A 5,041-nucleotide genomic window follows, 5' to 3' on the forward strand; every position below is an offset into this window, starting at 1 on the left:
TGGGGATGTCCACGAGAGGGGCCCTTAGGCCACGTAAAGGGCAAGTCTCGCTTTTGATCACAATGCTGAGGTGTGCAGGGCAGAGCAGTCCCGGTGCGTGTTGTGTCACTTGTCTATTGTGTGTTCTGTGTCTCTATTGTGGGCATCTTGTGTCACATGTCTTTTGCCTTACCCCTTTGAGGGGCTTATCGGAAATGCTGGGCATCATCCTTAGCAGCTCCTTTGCGTTCCTTGGCCCGACGCTGGTACCCTTGAACCTTTGACTTGCAAGCTCGGACATGCATCGGAATCGCATCTCTCTTTAGCACAATTGAGTCAGACACCTTTTACAGTCTTGTTCTGAGCTGTATTGACAGCTGTGCACTGCAACAATCCCTTATAACAGATTAGGACTTGGGAGAATGCGAGGATAGGTAGAGGATTCCAACCGTACGATTCTCGGGCGTCCATCTTTGCGGTTCTTGGCATAAGTCCTTCTGTTAGGGTCTTTTTCTGCCAGAGCTCTTTGAGCCTCATCGGCCTCATCTAGGTCATGTCATTGGTAATTCTTCTTGCTGAGAGTTTCCTCTCCTTGTTGCATCCCCTTGTTTGTCATCTCCTGTGTCACAGGTGTCTGTGTGTTTGGCCCGGGGCTGCTTTGCCCTGCTACATAGTCTGGGTGTAGGTGTAATAGGATAAGTCCTAGGGACTTGACACTTGTAATGTAGGGATTAGTTGGACTCAAGATGGTATTTCTAGATTGACACAAGATGTCTGGAGCTGCTAAGTTCTGATGCAGCACTTTGACTTTTGTCATAACTTTCTTTCAGATGCAGATGGATTGAATCTGTGGCAGAGTGCCCCATACCAGGTGAGGTGGTTCCCACAGGAAGGTCAGTCACCGTTTGTCTTTGCAGGGCAAGTGTAAATGGTGCCTGTGTTACAGCTTTGTTCTTCATCTTTATTTGTAGGAAGTAATGCTGAAGATCAGTGGTCAAGGTCGATGGAGCGAGGTGAGCGGTGACTGGTGGCCAGAATGAGTTGTTACTGCTTGGGTATCAGTTTCTGGTGCAGCTCTAAGCGTCTGTTTTTGTTTATGCATTTTAGGTGGTCCCGGCCCTGGGATGCTGGAGGCCAGGTGGGTGCAAGCTTAAGCTATAGGTGTGGTGTACTTCAGTTGGAGCAGGGAGGCTGTGGTTTCAGTCTCTCAGCATGTTTTTTTGCTTTGCTTCTCTGCAGGTGCTGCTGCTGCCCTGGGCATGCCAAGGGACAGAGGCGAGCAGGTGAGTTGGCATTTAGGTGGGGCGACTGATAGGTGAGAGGTACGTGGCAGCATGCGAAGCGTGTCCCTTTTCGCTTTGCAGGTATCGTCTGGGCCACCTCCGGAGTCAGATGGAGATTTGAGGTGAGCCTGGGCCAGTGGTGCAGAGGGAGCCCGTGCATTTATTCTTCTGGAGGGCAACAGTCGCAGTTTCTGTTTTGTTGTCTTAGGTACTACAAGTAGGTGCAGAGCCTAAGTTTGGAAATGGCCGGTGAGCGATGAGCCTCGGCAGTTATGAGGGAGAGGGGCATTGTGCAAGGGGTCACTTCTGGGATGTGTCATCACAGTCTGAATTTTGTCATTATTCTCTATCTTTTGTAGCTGCCCAAGTGGGCTGTGGGCCATGTATTGACATCCACGGTGCTGAAGCATTCTTTTCTGTCGAGGATGGATTTTGTCTGCTGGTCTTTGGAGAGCTAAGTGTGGGGACTGTTGGTTGGGAGAAGGCAAAAACCTTTGGAATCACAGGAGGCCATTTGAAGTTAGCTTAGAGGAGAGGGCTGTAGTAGGCCGGGCCCCTTGGAGTTAAGGGAGAGAGGGTTTCTCTTCAGCATCACTCGAGCCTTTGCCGGGCCGGGCAGTTCCAACCCATCTCCATGTTCTTGTGAGCTTCGCATCATTGGATTTTGAGTCTCGATGTCATTGTCCATCTTTTCACCTGAGGAGCCTGCCTTCAGGTCTGGCATGATTGCCACGGTCTAAAGTTTGCCTACTCTTCAGTGTAGCCACGCTTTGGAGCACTTTTGAACATAGCACGCAGGCACCTTGCATCTTGGCCATTTGTTGGTCGGTCATGTTTTGTGACGTCACTTCAGCCTTTGGCGGCAGAATCATTCTCTAGGGATCCCTTTGTATCAGCTGGCAGTCGTTGCCTCCTTCTCTAGGCCTACTGCGCTTCTTGAGCATCCTCTTACCAGCTTTGGCACTAACTTCTCATAAGGAGTTTACATTTCACTGTCCCGTACTACTGCCATAGAGCCTTCTTTCCTTCGGCGTCATTGGCCTCTGACTCATCTTGCGCTAGGAATCTTGGTCCATCAAGTAAAATTGCTGGGCAGTTTCAGTTGATGTCTATGTTATGTGGTCTGTGTCCGTTGTCTTCAGTGTCATAGGGCTTTGTGATGTCTCAATGCTTTACAGGCATCGTTATGGGCCATATTGGCAGCAGGAGCACTTGCATACTTTCCTGGATCGGGCTTATTCTGGCATCTTTATGGTTTTGCTTTTTGAGACCAGAAGAAGTACACAAGGTGTTCCTATCCATCTTCCTTCTCAGTTTTGGTAGTATCTTTTTTTCATGTGCCATTCCCTTGGACTTCTATATGAAGTGTACTAGACCTTCCTCACTGCAGTAGTTTCGTAGCTTCCGTTGCCTCAAAGCATCCTGGTCTCAAGAATTTATCTTCTGAAGCGTTATCTCAAGTCTTCGTGTCATCTCTGCTTATATTTGATGCACTGTGTGTCCATGTGCTGCTTATGCTTGGAGCTGCCCTGCCCTGGCACATTCAGTCATGGCTAGTTTGAACAGTTTTAAACTCTCATCTCTTGTCTATGGGCTTTTGGGTAGAAAGCTTATGGGCCTGGTGTGGGGATAACTCCTAGCTGTCAGCTACTTGCAGACTGCCTCATGCTGTCTTGCAGGTCCCCGAGGCAGATTTTGATCCCTATGGTCACTGATGCTACCAATTTTCCCAGGATCTACTGTTCCACATCAAGGAGCAGCAGATGGAAGAAGATGTTAAAGCATCTTCTTTAGGGGGGACTGTTTCTAGTAAGGGCCGCAGTCAGCGTGTAAGCTGAGGAAGGGGTGTCTGAGGGTGTGTCTGTCTGTGTGTGTGTTGACTGGCTCTAACCTTATGCATGTGTTGTTTCTTGCCTTTCAGGTTCTTCAGTTCATTTTAAAATTTAGAATACAAAAAACCCAGCTGGTCCTGCCCATGCTGTGGGGTCAGTCAGAGGGACACAGGGTTCCTCTTCTCCTCTGTGCTTGGATGAACTGCCTAGGGAATGCCATTTCTGACACCCCAGTCCTACCTGTGTCCTTTGGAAAAGGGCAGAGGTGAAGAGGCAACTGCCAGAGTTGCTTGGGGATGATGGAGTTGTGGTGTTTGGCTGTGCCCAGAGGGGCAGGTTGGGCATTTCTGTGTGTCTGAGGACTGGGGAGCCGAGCTCTCAGTGCATTCCCAGCTCTCCCAGGGGCAGCAGCTGGTGCAGGGCTGGGTGACAGCCTCTGGTCGGGCTTGGGGCAGGCCCTGGCCCCGGCACAGACACGGGGTGGTTTGGGGACACTTGGGGAGCAATGGGAGGAAAATGAGGGATGGTGCTGGGCGGAGCGATCGGCCTGTGCTCGTGTCAGCGCAGCCGTGCAGGGCACTGGGATCTGGGTAAAACTCCAGCTCTCCTGGTGTTCAGGGATGCAAGGTCTGAGGGACTGGATTTACTTGGGCTTTCCAGGAACAAGGGGAAATGCGGTGCCAGAGCTGTGCCCCGTCAGGTTCTGTTTCCCTTTGGGGACAGGGAGTCTCTGGGCTGAGGTGAGATTGCTGTGTGAGTGGCAGGGAACAGGGAGCTCAGAATTGCAGGCACTGATGGAATAATTGTCTTAGGTCTGTTTGGTTTGTGTTTGTGAAAACTGGGATTTGGGCTGGAGAGGTGCTCTTGGGAACAAGGGATAGAGTACATTTGCTCCATGGTTGTGTAAGGAAGGACAGGGAAGGGGAGTATTTATAAACTGTTCTCAGTATTTCATGCAAATTTGGGGTGGAGCAGCGATGCAGGTGGGTGGGTTTGGCCTGGGCCTGTCAGGACTAACCACAAAGAATCCAACCAAGCCCCTGACCCCTCAAGGCATCTGTGAAACACTTCCACAGCAACCCAAGTCAGAAATCCAGTGATTATGGAGGTAAAATTATAGGTAATTGCCTATGATCCGTGGGGCATTTCCTTTGGAATTATCAATCAAGGCAGAGCATATCTTTCAGCTCTTTTCCTGATGTGCAGTTTCCTCTCTGGTTTAAATGAGTTTGTGTGCTCCTGTTAACAAGCAGTGTGTTTTCACCCTGAAATTTGGGGTGATAGTCTTTCTTTAGTGTTTTTCCCACAACTGAATAATCCCTTCCATGAATAGTTCATGTATTTCTACACAGCTGCTTTGGCCGTGGCTCAGAGAGAGAGAAGGGAAATGACTTTTTACAGGGGTGAAATTTCTCCAGGCAGGAGTGGGATGTTGTCTTGCTCCTCCCCAGAGCCCTGCAGGCGCATGGGAGTAGCTCAGTGCCAGCGCAGCTCTCTGAGAAATAACAACGCTTGCGAGGTTTGAGTGTTGATAACAACTCTCCTGTCTCCTGGTAGCAGTCCTAGGCAGAGGAGGGAAAAATGGAACTTGTGTTATTCATGGAAAACTTTCTGCTGTTTCTTGTGCAGAGTTTTAGATCTTTGTATGATTTGCTATCTGGTGTCTGTAGGAAGAGAATGACTTATTTTAGGTAAAAATTGAGATAATCAGTAATGGACAGGTAGGGAAAACTTTTGAACTAAACTCAAGGTGACCTGTAGTGGAGAGCATGAAGATTTTGAAGTAAACTATAGCAATCAGTTGTGCACAGGTAGGGAAACCTTTGGGGGTTAAATACAAGGTCATCTCTAGGTGAGGGAATGAACACTTTTTGAGGTAAAACTGAGTGAATCAGTTGTGGAAGTATTAGTAAATTCTGGGGGTGAAACTTGATGTAACCTCCATGG

Source organism: Coloeus monedula (assembly GCF_965178545.1).
Source record: "Coloeus monedula genome assembly, contig: HAP1_SCAFFOLD_71, whole genome shotgun sequence".
NCBI classification, from domain to species: Eukaryota; Metazoa; Chordata; class Aves; order Passeriformes; family Corvidae; genus Coloeus; species Coloeus monedula.